The following is a 17227-nucleotide window of genomic DNA, read 5'->3' on the forward strand; positions in this document are numbered from 1 at the left end:
TCTTTTACAAAGAATTTATTTTAAGAGAAGTTAGAAAACGAGTATGAATATGTTTTTTTTTTTTTTGTAAAAATATTGTCAGTACTATTATTTTAGAAATAGTGGTAGTGGCATCGTAAAATTTTGAATATGTTATGTCAAAACTTTCTTTATGTTGTTGGGGAAATTACAACAAAAATAATTTTTTTATAAAGGGATTTGACTTTTCATATTCGATCAGCTGATGTGATACCACTACCTGGTAGTTCTGCCATGCATTTACCTCTTCAATTTTTTTTATAATTTTACTCAAAAGCTACGAATGCTTTTGCGGATATATTTTACGTTTTTAAGGCACCACATACAAATCAGAACTCCTTCGACTTAATTTGGGATATTACCGTTATAAGTTGACAAAAATAATACTGGATATTAAAAATTTGATGTGTTTAGAAAATATTCATTTAATTCAGAATCAAATTAGTTAATTTTTCGATTTTTGAATCACTGTGCATTGTGCGCCGTCAGTAGCGAAACCAACTTTCCCAACACCGCATTGGAACAAGTTGTGCACTACTCAACTACTGACTCATCCTACAGATTCGACAATACGATAAAAATTCTGTTCAGCCTAATTAGTTAATCTTACACTGGCCATTGTTAATAACACGTTAGTTAGGAACCTAAGCTTTTCTCTGCATAACTGCTTTTCTAATTTAACCCTTATCCAAACACAACATCAAAGGTATACGATCCCACTTAATTAAACTAAAACATATATACATACTTAAAGTAATTAAAATTATCGCTTTCAGCAATCTTTAATTTCTTGGAATTTCCACAACGAACTGTAATTCATCCCTGAGGTTTGCCACAGTTTGCTACAGATTAAAAAAGTTCAAATACATTTTGCATGTTTCCTGCTACAAAAGAAAAGGATTTTTCAACGTGAAAGTTAAGCGTAATAACAACAACAACACTACATAGCTTCAACAATAACTATGGCAAGGAAATTTCATGCAGATTATTCAACAGCATAATGAAGTGTGATGTAAAAACTTTAAATGCTAAAGTTATGCTAGAAATTTAATACATGAAAAAGGGAAAGAAACTTTCACCCTAGTTTTGTGCATTTTTCCTCCAGCTTTACGGAAAATTCTTGTTGGAGAATTTTAATGTAATAATAACAGCATCAGCAACACACTTTCTACAACGTCATAAAAATTCGCAACATAAGTTAGAGAGGAAACTATCAAAAGGCAGCCATCCATCCATTGGCGTAAGAGTTCTAGTTTGGATTTAAGTGAAAGGGGGGTTTTTGAGTGACTTCATTTACATATTGAGAGCTTAACCGTTTCTAAAGATATTTCAAGCCCCCGCCAAACATAAGCAAGAGCTACTGCGCCATTGAAAAAAAACAGGATGCTGAACAGTTTTTTAAAAATAAACTTTTCGTCGTTTTATTTCGTGTGAGTTGCCTCTAACAAGAAAAAGCCCAGCGGGTATAGAAGTTACACACTTTCTGATATTTTGTTGCTACGTAAAAATAACACATCATTGTGTGAGCAATTCGCAGTAATGAGAGGTGTAAACATACTTCTTCTCATTTTCACACTCACATAATTTTCCACTTTTAAAAAGCAATGCAAATAACATTTGCTGGGCAAAATAACGCACCCAGACTAATGTTAAAAAATTTATAAATATAAATAGGTTAAGAATGGAGGCAGGTACATACATATGGATATGTGATGAAAAACAGCCACACAATCACACATTAAAAACAAGTAAGAAAGGCGTTAAGTTCGGCCAGGCCAAAATTGTTATACCCTCCACCATGAGTTGTATTGAAGTAGAATGGAACAAATAGTTTCCTTTCCTTTATGAAGAAGACAATACCAAGTTCGGTAAAACAATGTGGCTAGCCTTTAAAATACCGAAATTCGGGAGGTACCGTTCCAAGGACGCTATAACAAAACGTCGATCTATACTTACAAATTTCTGGCGGAAAACTTTTAGACTCAAAGAAGACTAAATACTAAATTTGCGATATTTCGTTAAAACCTTCAAAATACGGAAAATCAAGAGGTATGCTTCTATGGGGGATATAGGAACCCTCGGACCTATACTGATAATTCTCTTCTGGATTATTTTATAATCCCATGGAAGACTAAATAACAAATTTCAGTATTTCGGTGGGATATTGACGTCACAACCTCCAGAATTACGAAAATCGGAAGGTACCGTTCTATGGGGGCTACATGGAAACGTGGGCCTATACCGACGAATTTTGGTCAGAAACGACATTATCTCCAACAAAAACTAAATACCAAATTTCAGCCATTTCGGTGGGTTGCTGTGGCCACCAGCTTCAAAATACCGAACATCGGGAGGTACCGTTCTATGCGGGCTATATGTAGGCGTATACATATATGGAACGTTTAATACCCCAAATGAGGACTAAATACAAAATTTTAACCATTTCGTTGGAATATTAAGGCCACAATCCTCAAAATACCGGGAATAGGGATTTGCCGTTCTATGGGGGCTTTACCAAGGCGTGGACCTGTACCGACAAGTTTATGGGGGAAAGTTTTATGCCCCCACAAAGACTAAATACCAAATTTCAGCCATTTCTGAGGAATATTGAGGCCACAACCTTTAAAACACCGAAAATTGGTTGGTACGATCTATGGGGGCTATATGAAGACCTAACATTTTTACTTTGAACGTTAAGTACATCAAATGAAGACCAAATACCAAATTTCAACGATTTCGGTGGATTATTGTGCCCACAGCCTTCAAAATACCGAAAATCGGGAGGTATCGTTCTATGCGGGCTATATGAAGGCATGGACCTATACCTACAAATTTCTGGGGGAAAGTTTTGTACCAAAACAAAGACAAAATACCAAATTTAAGCAATTTCTGAGGAATATTGAGGCCACAACCTTCAAAACACCGAAAATCTGGTGGAACGTTCTATGGGGGTAATATGAAGGCGTGGACCTATACCCACAAATTTCTGGGGGAAAGTTTTACACCGCCAACGAAGATTAAGTTCCAAATTTTAGCCGTTTCGATGTCATAATGAGGCTAAAACCTTCAAAATATCGAAAATCAGGTGGTACCGTTCTATGGGGGCTATATGGACCTATACCGACATATTTCATACGGAACAAAATTTTAGCTATTTCGGTGGAATATTGAAGCCTCAACTGTCAAAATACTGGAAATCGGGAGGTACCGTTCTATGGGAGCAATATGAAGGCGTGGACCTATACCCACAAATTTCTGGGGAAAAGATTTACACCCCCACAGAAGACTAAGTACACAATTTCAGTCATTTCGGTGTCATCATAATGCTAAAACCTTCAAAATACCGAAAATCGGGTGGTACCGTTCTATGGGGGCTATAAAAGGCATGGACCTATACCGATACAGACCAATTTCAGGTGGAAAGCTTTATACCCCAATGAAGACTAAATACTAAATTTCAGTCATATCGATGTCATAATGAGGCTAAAACCTTCAAAATACCGAAAATCGGGTGGTACCGTTCTATGGGGGCTATACGAAGGCATGGACTTATACCGACAGATTTCATATGGAACGTTTTATACCCGTTTATTTATGAAGAACAAATAAAAATTTTCAGTAATTTCGGTGGAATATTGAGGCCACAGCCTTCAAAATACAGGAAATAGGGAACACCGTTATATGGCGGCTATACTAAGGCGTGGACCTATACCCACAATTTTCTGCGGGAAAGCTTTACACCGCCAACGAGGACTAATTACTATACCGACAAATTTTATTCGGAACGTTTAGTCCTCCAAATAAAGAACAAATACTAAATTTAAGCTATTTCGATGGAATATTGAGGCCACAGCATTCAAAATACAGGAAATAGGGAGGTACCGTTCTATGTGGCTATTCTAAGGCGTGGACCTATACCCACAATTTTCTGCGGGAAAGCTTTACACCGCCAACGAGGACTAAGTACAAAATTTCAACCATTTCGATGTCATAATGAGGCTAAAACCTTCAAAATACCGAAAATCAGGTGGTACCGTTCTATGAGGGCTATATAAAAACGTGGGCCGATATAGCCGATATAGCCCATTTCCAATACCAAGTATCCTAAGTATCAATAAAAACGTGTATACCAAATTACGAAGCTCTGTCTTAAAAATTGCTAGCTGTATCTTGATTTCAACAGACGGACGGACGGACGGACATGGTTATATCGACTTAGAATTTTATCCTGTTCAAAAATATATAGGGTCTCCGGTGAATATTTCGATGTGTTACAAACGAAATGACAAATTTAATTATACCCTAAATATTATGGTGGAGGGTTTAATGAAAACTTAAAAGAAAAGTGAAGGCAAGCTGTGAAAAATCTAGGAATTTTTGAAACCTAATGATCCCCTTAAGGTTTAAGCTAATAGGTTATATTATGGCATAATTCATGGCAATGGCATCTGCTCACAAACGCATATTTCAAATGTATTTACTAAACATTTTCTCAGCTATGTATGTATGTAATAGCCACAAACATTTACATAATTTATTACACATAATCCAAGGTCACATTTATGTTTCATATTTTGTGACACTTTGGAATTTAAGAAAGGGAAAGATGTTACATATTATGGGCGATTCAAGTAGGGGATATTTTTCTTTTTTTGAATAGCCTGAGTCGTGCAATGCTGTCATCTTATTTTTGTTTAGTATTGTTTGGCATTTCATCATGGAAAGACTTTCGCCCGAACAAGTTTTACAAATCGTTCAACTTTATTACGAAAATGCATGTCCTTTGAGGAATGTGTTTCAAGCCAAATTTTGTTCAGCAAGGAGTCCCATGTAAAGATCAGCCTAAGCGTTTTGTGGCGGTAGATTGGCCACAAAGGTAGTCTGATATCACACAGTGTGGATATGTAAAGTCTAAAGAGTATGCGGACGACCCCGCTTTGATTCAGGCCTTGGGGCAAAACATCACACGTGTCATTCGTCAGTTACAAGGCGAAATGTTCCAACGAGTTATAAAAATTTGGACTCTACGGACATACCGTCTAAGACGTAGACGCGGTCAACATTTGTCTGTATTTTTTCTTTAAAATAGTTGGGAACCTCTAAATGGATAAAGCTTTATTATACAAAATGACGTTGACAAAAATATATTACGTCTTAAACATTACCTTAAAATAACAAGTAAAATAGGTATATATAATTGTTCCACAAACATCCCAGAAGGGACAAGGGAGACTTCTCTCATATCAATGAGTGCACCCCGATTCATATTGATATGGGACCTACAGTTTATCGCCGAGTCCGAACGGCGCACAGTGTTGCCTCGTGGACAAAAATCAAAAATTGTGATGTTAACTTTTACATATGTTCATGATTTTTTCTTACAGTAAACACATCCCATACAACGAATCTGAAAGAATTTTGTCGATATGTGCATCCATAATGAAGTTATAGCGCTTGAAATATGAAAAATATTTCCCAGGTAATCTAAAGCGGTAATCATATGAAAATTAGACAATTTTTAAATAACATTTTCTAAAAAGTTTGTTGATCAATTAAAAGTTTTGGATGGGGATTTGATGGATGGGCTATAAATATAAAATTTTAGAACAAAAAGTTGACATCAACTGCACGTGGGCAATGTACCGTTATCAAGAAATCAAAATTTAAATTTGTTAAAAAAATTCAAATTCTTATTATGTCGTAGAGCAGATCTTTTGATTGCCACCTATTGCCAACTCGGCTCTTGTTTTCCGTTAATTGGACATCTCTTCCAAATAAAAATGTGCAAAAACTTTCTGCGCATCCCTGCAACCTTCTGAGATATATCGGTTCAGATTTTATATAACCCCCATATATATCTTTTCCCAATTTAGCTACAACTTGTTCAATTTTGATCGGATAGCCTTCAAATTTAGTACGTGTTATTTTCTTAGGCCCCTGAATAGCTACACCGATTTTCGTAAAAATCGGTTCAGATTTGGATATAGCCCCCATATATATCTTCCCACGATTTTGCTATAATTCGCTCAATTTTTGATGAATAGCTTTCAAATTTAACATGGGATGTTCCTCAGGCCCCTGTTCAGTTTTACCTTTGACCTAGGTTGATGAATTTTTGCACAAGTACTTATGAGGGCACAGGAATGAAAAAAATCTACTTTGGTCCATATCGGTTCAGGTTTGAACATGGCTTCGATATATAATTTCGCCCGATGTCACTCAAGTATGGATAATTACGTCATATTTTCTTATTTAACCAATATCTCACATACATTGCGTGTTTAGTGAAAATATATATGAGAGCTATATCCAAATCTAAACCGATTTTTGCCAAAATCGTTGAAACTAAACAGGCCTTAAGAAAACATCCCATGTTAAATTTGAAGGCTATGTTTCAAAAATTGATCGATTTATATCGGTGAAAGATATATATAGAGCCAATATCCTAATCTGTACCGATTTTTGCGAAATCAAATCAAAATCAGTAAAACTGAACAGTGGGCTGAGGAAACATCCCATGTTAAATTTGAAGGCTATTCATCAAAAATTGAGGGATTTATAGCAAAATCGGGGAAAGATATATATGGGAGCTATATCCAAATCTGAACCGATTTTTACGAAAATCGGTATAGCTACTCATGGGCCCAAGAAAATATCACATATTAAATTTGAAGGCTATTCGATCAAAATTGACCGAGTTATAGCAAAATCGGGTAATGATATATATGGGGGCTATATCCAAATCTGAACCGATATGGACCAAAGTTGAAATTTTTTATTCCCATGTACTTGTGCAAAAATTCATCAACCTAGGTCAACTCCTTCTATTTTTGTCCACTTTTGTATGGAAGCGGCAACACTGTGCGGCGTGTCTTACGACACCACTTATAGAAAAGTTTTATATGTCTGAAATACTCAGGAAATGTCGCCAACATTACTGAGGAGTAAAATAGGTATTGCGATTGGAAATTTTGACATTTTTTAGCATAAACGTACTTAGGACAGTTTTACATACGGCCATTTATTAGGTTTGTCTGGTTACCCTAAAATTTGTAACACTTTGTACCAATTGTTGCTGGAAGTCGTCTATTAACGCAAAAGTCCAGCAAAAGAGAGCGATTCCAGATAGACATTTGACAGTTTTTTAACTGAGATTTTGCAAGTTCTTGCTGGACAATTTTCTTCTTGTAATCACTTGCAACAATTCTTCGTCGTGAAAACAACCAAGTATCTGTTTTTAATTATTCGGTGATTTATTTTTGTGCAATTGGAAAATAGTTTAATTTTGGAAACCGCAATTTTTTTTTGACCATAAAGTTGCAAATGGAAAAATTCCGTTTTTGATTAAACTTCCTTCCTAGTTTTAATAGAATACCAAATTTTTGTTTGCTTTGTTTTTATTTCTTGGCGAACAAATTGTTTTGTTTTGACAAATGCAATGCTGACTAGTTGGAGTCATTAAGCTCGGCTCCAACGAGAAATTTATTAAAATTATATTCGCCCTAATAGGCAAAAATTTTCAAATAAAACAAGTGAGCCAAGGCTATAGTCGGGTCGGGGCCGACTATGTGATACCCTACACCACTACCCATGTGCATAAGCTTTCGACTGGTAAAATTTTGCTCTGAATCTGTTCATTAATACAGGTCAATTTTATTGAAACGCACTTAAATACATCGTCAGTACAACTTAAATAAAAAATGGAGAAGTGGGATGTACTCCAACCATCAATATGCTTCTTTCTCTGTAGGACTCCCATCAGCCCCCAAAATTTCGTGACGATCCGATCAAAATTTAGACCTGTAGCGAGATTACAAAAAATGGAAAAATGGGATGTATTACCGAATATTGCGCTATCTTCGCTATTTGGCCACCTACGTCAACCTACTTTGCACCATTGTAAAGATGGAATTTTCTACTTCCGTAGTCAGACTTTGTTTTTGGAAGGTCCCCAACCAAAGCTGTGATATTCGTCATTATTATTAAAATTGCAAAAATGAAAGGTTGTGTTCTATTAGCGGCTATTGCGATATCTTCGTTGCATGACCACCTACGACAACCTATGTTACATCGTTGCAAATGTGATATTTTCTACTTTCATTAGCTTTTGATATACCCCTTATAGAAGCGGAGATATTTGCTTTGAAATAAAACGTTGACTTTTTTCCAAACAAGTTTATTTCGCATTCCGACCCCTGAATATTATCCGACCATCCGACCAGGCTTCTTCCTCTATAGGACCCCAAATAACCCCCAAAAATTCGTGACGATCCCATTAAAATTGCGACATGTAGCTTGATTACAAAAAAAAAAATGGAAAAATTGGATGTATTACCGATGGGAATGTTTACTTTCACAGGCAGACTTTGCTTTTGGAAATTCGCCAACCAAAGCTGTGATATTCGTCATTATAACTAAAATTGCAAAAATGAAAAGTTGGGTTTAATTTGCGGATATTGCGATTGTTGTTTGACTACCTACGACAACCAGTGTTAGAAAGGCGATATTTTCTACTTTCATTAGCAGGTCTTGCGTTTGGTATACCCCTAATGGAAGCTGAGATATTCGCTTTGGAAAAAACCGTTGTCTTTTTATCCACCTAAGATTTTTGCCGATTCCGACCCCTAAATATTATCCGACCATCACCAAAATCAATAGGCTTCTTCCCCTCCGGGATCCCCATCAACATCCAAAATTTCGTGACGATCCGATCAAAATTGCTACCTGTAGCGTGATTACAAGGTTTAGATGGACAGACGGACGGACACACATAGCCAGATCGACTCAGCTCGTCGAGACAATCATTTTGGTATATATATGTACGGGTCTAGGGCCATTATTTCGATGCGTTACAAACTTTTTGGGCAAAACCAACTTATAATACCCTCCCCACATAGTGGTGTAGGGTATAAAAATCAGCTTGAGACAGGCTTGGGTTTAAGCCCGCGTCCTTGAAAAACATATGAAAAGTGTTATCGGGGCGTGTTGGCGTTCAAAGCCAAAATCACAACTACCGCAGGCTGCGCTATAAGCGTTTGTCGTAGAAGAAATACAGTTTGAATGGAAATAAAGCTCATCACTATAAACAAACAATATTGCATTGAAAAGAGCGATGGTAGAGAAGCCACTCATTGCCGATATGTCTGACGAGCTGCTACCAACAGCGAAACTGCACTGTGGTTCCGCCCGTGGACAAAACATTGAAAAACATTACTCTCTGTAATAGAGGGTAATAAATGAAGTTGAGCCAATGGGGGAATACTCCACTCAAGCAATCGAAAATGAGATTGAACTTCAACAATAAACAAAACAAACAAAAAACAGCCGAGGCACGGGCGGATTGGAGCTTTGTTAAAAACAAAAAAACAAAACTCCAATAAACAACCTCACAGGCAACTGTGTTGGTGTTCTTTTCAACTCACAGAAATCGAAGAATTCTTAGTTGATACGTGCTGACATGTTGCAAAATATTTCGATTTTGGTGTTTCTTTGGAAAAGCCGAAAAGTGAGTGTGATTCTCATTCATATGAGAATACTAGACACTTAAAGAGTTCGGTTTTTCGCTAAAAAGGCATCATTTCAAAAACTGAGAAGCCAATTGATAATTCCCTTCGCCGGGATGAAATCATGATATTGGTAGCGATCAGTAAAATTTTGCAACACTGTCAGTTCGTTTTGAAAAACATTACTCTCTGTAATAGAAAGTAATAAATAAAGTTGAGCCAATGGGGGAATACTCCACTCAAGCAATCGAAAATGAGATTGAACTTCAACAATAAACAAAACAAACAAAAATGGAAAAATTTATAGCTTCGAATTTAATTGCGATTGAAATAAATATTCTCTAAACACATTAAATTTTTAATATCCAGTATTATTTTTGCCAACTTACAGCGGTAATAAGTCAAGTTAAGTCGAAGATGTTGAGATTTGTATGTGGTGCTTTAAAAACGAAAAATAGATCCTCAAAGCATTCGTAGCTTATGAGTGAAATTATAAAAACTTGAAGTGGTAAATCTTCAATTTCCAAAATGAAACTTATAGTTTATGGCATTGACAATATTCTTACGAAAAAAAAATAATAATTCGTTTTCTCACTTCTTTAAAAATAAATTCTTTAAAAATGCCTTTTTGTTCCATTTATAATATCACTACTATAAATTTATGTTGAGTTTTACTAATGTAGGCCCCGCAAGGGCAAGTCCGTATCTTTTTTAAAATACAGGGGAAAGTCTCTAGCTTACGATAAAAAAACAATCCAGCTGCCCCCATCTGCCATCCTGTAAGGTATTCCCCTTATACCACGCCTGTAAAATCGCCAAAATTCCGAAAATCGGGGGGTACGTTTATACGGGAGCTATACCTAAATGCGGAACTATATTGAACATTTTTTGCAAGGAGGTATGTTGTCCCCTCAGTATCGGTTGGAAAATTTGGCTAAAATCGTCAAAATACCGAATATCGGGAGGTACGTTAATATGGCAGCTGTACCTACCGTGGACCTATATCGAACATTTTTACCAAGGAGGTATATTGTCCCCTAAGAACTCCAAATGCCAAATCGGTTGAAAAATCTGGCTAAAATCGTCAAAATACCGAATATCGGGAGGTACGTTTATACGGGAGCTATACCTAAATGCGGACCTATATTGAAAATTTTTTGCAAGGAGGTATGTTGTCCACTCAGAACTCAAAATACATAATCGGTTGGAAAATTTGGAAAATTTCGGGCGGTACCTTTATATGGGGGCTACACCCAAATGTGGACCTACATCCATTAAAATTTGTTTTCTCTCTTTTGGGTTCGTTATAAAACTATGTTTAAAATTCCGAGGCGGTAGCTCGATTAGAACTATTTTTGGCACTCCTTTCCATACGAGTGGGACCACTGTGCAGTGGGCCTATTCTCTAACTTCTCTAAATTTCTAACGACAGTCGATATTGTTACTTTTTTCGATAAACTCATTTTAACAACATAATTAACAACCTTGTTATTCTGTAAACAAATTTTAACAACTTTTGTGGAAAATTTAGTTATATAAACAACACCCAAATTGTTGTAGTTTAAAAATCGACAAAACTTTTCAATATTGGATTTGCCTTTGGTTTGCGTTTATGTTTTGTTTTGGAATACATTCAAAATTGAAAGATTTTCAAAGTTGATCGTCAAGTTGTCTACATATTTACAGAATAGCAAAATCGTAACTGCAAACAATTTTTAGTGTCGACAACGTTGTCGATTGTCGGATTGTGTGGATTCGAATCTTCGCAATTCCTTTTTTACTTGTAACAAAAAATCATCGGTCCTTAAGCTCGACCCCAACGAAATTAATGAACATTTATTTTTAAATGATCTTCTTCCTAATAGGCAAAAATTTTCAATTAAATAATTTAATATTATTTATCATGGTAGAACAATTGTTCTACCAGGATTATTTATAATATTTTATATTAGCCATAGCAATTTCTTATACATATTTAAAGATTTGTCTGTTTTCTCTTCATTAATATTTTCTATATTTAAATATCACATGCTAATACCACAAACCACATGCTTAAACCACAAAATGTCAACAGCATACCGCAGTGATTTACAATATTTATTGTTATCAGGAACTTTTAAAAAAATTATTGAGAGAAATATATTTAACACACTGCACTATTCATCATCACTTCAGTATTATTACTATAAACTAAATTGTAGAAGAGAGTGTAAATACTTACATACTTAAGACGCAAGGAAGCAGATGTGATACACAGTCTCTTGTGTTATACGCTGAAAAGAATGAAATAAAATAAAACTATTATAAAACACTATATATACATATAAACAAGTAAGCATAAACTAAAGATGGGACGGGGCCGACCATGCAACATTAATTTTAGGAAGTGTTAATATTTGAAATAAAGGTATTTTCATAAATGTACATTGATTATGTCTTATAGAAAACTCGAAGAAGTAGGCGAAAAATAACTACAAAATATGTATTAGTTTTAATATATGCATACACAGACAATGGCGATTCTCTGATATCAATGCATCCCGATTCATATTAGTTCAATTATATAGGACCAACATTTTATCGCCGAGTCCGAGGTTTCATATTATTGAGCTTAACATAGAAAAATGGTGCACTCATTGATGTGACATAAGTATTTGTCTGTTCCTTCGTGGATGTCCGTGTACCCTCCACCATAATATGGAGGGTATAATTAAATTTGTCATTGCATTTGTAACACATCGAGATATTCGTCGGAGACCCTATAAAGCATATGCATATATTCGTGATCAGCATAAAATTCTAAGTGGATAGTACCACGTCCGTCTGTTCGTTCGTCCGTCTGTTGAAATCACTATACAGCTTGCAATTTTTTAAAAAATAGAGCTTTATAATTTGATATAGAACTTTCTATTTCTCTTAAGATGTTTGGTATTGAAAATGTGCTATGTCGGTCCACGTTTTGATGTAACCCACCAGCCTCAATATTCCACCGAAATGGCTGAAATTAGGTTTTTAGTCTTCGTTGGGGGTATACAAGTTTCCACCCGAAATTTGTCCGTATAGCCCCCATACAACGGTACCTCCCGATTTTCGATATTTTCATGGTAGTGTCTTCAATATGACTAAAATTTGGTAGTTAGTCTTCGCTGAGAGTATAAAACTTTACACCTGAAATTGGTCGGTATAGGTCCACGCCTTCATATAGCCATCACGGATTTTCCAGATTTTATGTATTTTGATTGTTGTGGAATAGGCCGGGCGATTTGTATGGAGGGAAAAAAGTTATAGTGGGCGCCTGGAGTTTCTGATTCTTGGGATTGTACTGAGCAAAAAAGTCCACTAGACCATATGTCTACGGTCCGAAAAATGTGCAAATTCTCGGGACCATAACTGTCTGAAGGGGCGTTCCAATGTTCTAGAGAGTTCTTAATTATTGTCTTGGCTACAATTTTTGTCTTTGTGTTGGATCGAAAATCGCACTGGTTTGGCTGTTATATGCCAAAATATCCAAAAAACCTTGAAAAAAAAACTTTAAGTCAAAATCCGGGGGCTCGATTTTCACCGTAGACATATGGTCTAGTGGACTTTTTTGGTGGTGTTCAAATCGCCAAACCCTATTGCGGAGTCAATATTCTACCGAAATATATGAAATTTGGTATATAGGCTTTCCACCTGAAAATGGGTTGGTATAGGTTCACGCTTTAATGTATCCCCCATATAGGCGTACCTACCGATTTTCGGTATTTTGAAGGTTTTAGCATCATTAACACACCGAAATAGTTGAAATTTGGTATTTATTCTTCGTGGGGTATGTATAACTTTCCACCTGAAATTTGTCAGGATATAGCCCCCATAGAACGGTACATCCCGATTTTGAAGGTTGTGGCCTCAATATTATACCGAAATGGCTGAAACTTAATGTTTAGTCTTCGTTGGGGTTACAAAACTTTCCACCTGAAATTTATCTGAATAGGTCTACGTCTTCATATAGCCCCCATAGAACGTACCACCCGATTTTCAGTAGTTTGAGGGTTGTGACCCCAATATCCCCCTGCAAATGACTAATTTCAGTCTTTAATCTTCGTTGGCAGTATTAAATTTTCCACCTGTAATTTGTCTGTATAGGTCCATGTCTTCATATAGACTCCATAGAACGGTACCTCCCGATTTTCGGTATTTTGGAATGCCAGACGTTTAAAAGCTCAATTCGGAATATTGAAAATATTGATTCACGTTTTGTAAAGATCTACGGTGACACCACATATGAGCTCTTTTGAATGTAATATTATCAGTTGGGATATACTTCTCCTGCAATAAGAGGAAGAGCTTAGCACTATCATAAACGAAAGGAAACTAATTGTTCTTATTCACTTCAATACAGTTCCTGGTGGAGGGTATAAAAAAGTTCGGCGCGGCCGGAACTTAACGCCGTTCTTACTTGTTTTCTTTACAATGTTCAGCACGCTTTTAAGACTCAACGTTAAGGAGCTAGTCATCTAAATAATCGATATAAAATTGAACCTTATGTTAGTGGAGAATATGTAAAATTCAGATTTTTTTAAGTTACATCAGTATTTTGTGTATTCACCCATTGTTTCCAATTTTTATTACACAAAAAATGTTTCCAAATATAACAGCTTCAATTTGCCTTGACTTTTCCAAAACAAAAACGGAAATTATACAAAATATTTGTTGGTATATTTGTTGCCTCAATAACTTTTCATTCTATTCCAAGAGGTTCACACTTTTGCCAAAAAAGCAAAGTTCATTTCTTGCTTCATGGTGGTAACTTTCACTGAGACGTGACAAATTGGTTGTAAAGTTATTTCTACATTTAAGAAGTTTGCATTTATGCACAGCACGTACCAATTGAACAGTTTCACTTATGTGAATTTTTATAGGCAGCTTGAAAGTGTGAAATTTTAGGTATGGTGGAATTTGAAAATATATTTTTTAGGTTACAAATTAAGTTTTGGGATATTGAGGGTGGTTCTGGCTATAAGTGGATTTGTGAAATGATACTTCTATCTTTGGCCAGATCGAATACGGGCTAATCAGCCAAAATCCTTTTTTCCAAAAAATAAGTATATAGGGGATTTTCAGAATTTTGTGGCCCTTTTTGGACATTTGATTTTGCCGACAAATTTGGATTAAAGCTAAAAAGTATTGCATTGTCTATTTTGGGTGTGGGTATTATTTTGGAGTCATTCCTTTCGATAGATATCGCAATAATTTAACGCTTTTGGATTATTATGTCAGGAAGCGTAGACTTTTTCACGAAAAAAAAATAATATGGCTCAAAACAGGACCACCAAGAGTAGCTTCGGTAAAATTTTCCAAAGGGTCCTTGGGCAGACTTTAAACTGCATTTAAACAAAAATGTTTTACTTTTGTGAAGGCTGTATCCTAAGGAGTGTACCGATATGGCAAATTTTCGAACTTTAACTAAGTTTGGACAAAGTATTACGAGATCCAAGGTATGGGCCACATCGATTGCTCCCTTCAAAAGATTTTACCGAATATTTTTGAACTAATGTAGAGGAGCTAACAAAAGTTGTGGGCCGATAAGAACCATCTTGAAACTTTATCTAAGATTCGCGAAAATAATACGATAAGCTAAGTTTAGACCGACGCAGTATCTGGTTAGAAAGCCGTGCAATCGAGTCACTACATATGGCGGCCGTTGGGGGTTGTTGCAGCTTTCCTGTCATTTACTCAAGAAGTGTGGACTTACCTTTTAATAAATTTTGTACCGTCGCAATGGGGACAACGAAATACAAGTTTTTGCAAAAAATGTATAGCGATTCGAGAACAGGTCTTAATCTCCACTTCTTCGAAATTTTATGTGAGAGGTGCACGAAGGAGTAGACCCATATAGTCCGTATTCGAACCTGATATATACCTCGCAGAAATATTACGATGTGCAAAGTATGGTCCATTCGGAAGTTATCGTGCGCACCAGTTAAAAACTTGAAACTTGATCCGTTAGAGAAATATCGTGCACTCTAGCTCTATTCCTCCTAGGATGTTTGGTATTGAAAATGAAAATAACGGTACCTCCAGATTTTCGGAATTTTGAAAGTTTTAGCCTCATTATCACACCGCATTGGTATTTAGCCTTCGTTGGGGGTGCAAAACTTTTCACCTGAAATTTTTCGGTATAGGTCCAAGGCTTCCAATAGCGCCCATAGAACGGTACCTCACGATTTTCGGTATTTTGAAAGGTTGTGGCTTCAATATGCCACAGAAATGGCTGAAATTCGATATTTTGTCTTCACCTGACATTTTCGGTATAGGTCCACGGCTTCCCATAGCGCCCATAGAACGGTACCTCACGATTTTCGGTATTTTGAAGGTTGTGGCCTCAATATTCCACCGAAGTGGCTGAAATTTGGTATTTAGCCTTTCAACCTGAAAGGTACACGTCTTCATATAGCCCGTATGGAACGGTACCTCCTGGTTTGCTGTATTTGAAGTTTGTGGCTTCAATATCCCACTGAAATGGCTAAAATGTGGTATTTAGTCTTCGTTTACAGTTAAACGTTGTCAGTATAGATCCCCGCCATCATATTGGCCCCACAGGTACCTCCCGATTTTCGGTACTTTGAAGGTTGTGTCCACAATATCTCACAGAAATGGCTGAAATTTAGTATTTGGTCTTCTTTGGGGATATTAAACTTTCTACATGAAACTTTTTGGTATAGGTCCGCTTCTTTACATAGGCCCCTTAAAAGTGTACCTGCCGATGAGGTATGGGACTACGTCTTCATATGGCTTCCATAGAACTTTACCCCCGATTTTCGTTATTTTGAAAGTTTTAGCAACATTATTCAACAGGAGTAACTGAAATTTAGTATTTAGAAAACATTTCTATAGGTATAAAACATCCATTGCAAAACGTCAGACAGTATAGATCCAAGGTACTGATGATTGTTCTTATGGCCTAGGAGGTTTCGTGTACCTTATGTCCGTGTTCAATAACGGACATAACTCCTAAAATCATTTTGGCAGTTATGTCGATTATTGCCTCTGAACCTTAGCTATTGACTTATAACAGGTGACATTTTGTAGCATAATTTCATCGTATTTTTTTCGCATTATGAAAGGAAATAATAAGAAATGCAATAACAAGACAACACAAATACGAATAACAATGCGAAAGAAAGTTCAGATTTTTATGCTTTTTTTTTCCTTGGGATTCTGAAGAATTTTCGAACTTTGATGCTGCATTTTTAGGAATATTCCTTGAAAAACTATCAAAAACTTAATTTCCAATGTTCGCAAAATGTGACATTGTTTTTTGATCTAAAAATTTCTTTATAGCTTCCTCTCACACGAAACTCAATCATACCCTATTTCAGCTAAACGTTTTGAAATTTTCCCAACTATTTGTGCCCACAAAAGTTATGTAGCACGCCTGGTAACAGTTCTTTCTAATTAGCCATGTTGCCATTAATGAAAGACAGACTCACAGCAGAACAAATTATTGATTTAACACAAAAGAGAACAACTAATGACAAAACAAAACGAACAAAAAGAACAGCTTTCATATAGAATAATAACTTAGTACATGACTAGCTCTGAAACGTGATTGCAACACTTACAAACTGCAAACATAAAGAAGAACATAACAATCATTTTGGCATTAACTCCTAACTTCGATATCCACTACCATAAGAAAACAACTTGTGTCCTTCCTTCACTTG

The 17227-nt window shown here is 36.0% G+C and overlaps 1 protein-coding gene across 12 annotated transcripts in view; it reads right to left on the minus strand.

Moving 5' to 3' along the window:
• LOC141397476 (uncharacterized) overlaps positions 1–17227 on the minus strand; it is a 655384-nt gene that overhangs the window by 256598 nt on the left and 381559 nt on the right. For 11 of the 12 annotated variants that reach the window (XM_073973783.1, XM_073973777.1, XM_073973779.1 and 8 more), the window contains one exon: positions 11743–11794. The gene's annotated coding sequence lies outside the window, so the exon portion shown is untranslated. The remainder of the gene's footprint in view (positions 1–11742; positions 11795–17227) is intronic. The other variant, XM_073973773.1, reaches the window with a different exon arrangement.

Source organism: Musca autumnalis, unplaced genomic scaffold (genome assembly GCF_047663935.1).
Source record: "Musca autumnalis isolate F117 unplaced genomic scaffold, ASM4766393v1 scaffold_3, whole genome shotgun sequence".
NCBI lineage: Eukaryota > Metazoa > Arthropoda > Insecta > Diptera > Muscidae > Musca > Musca autumnalis.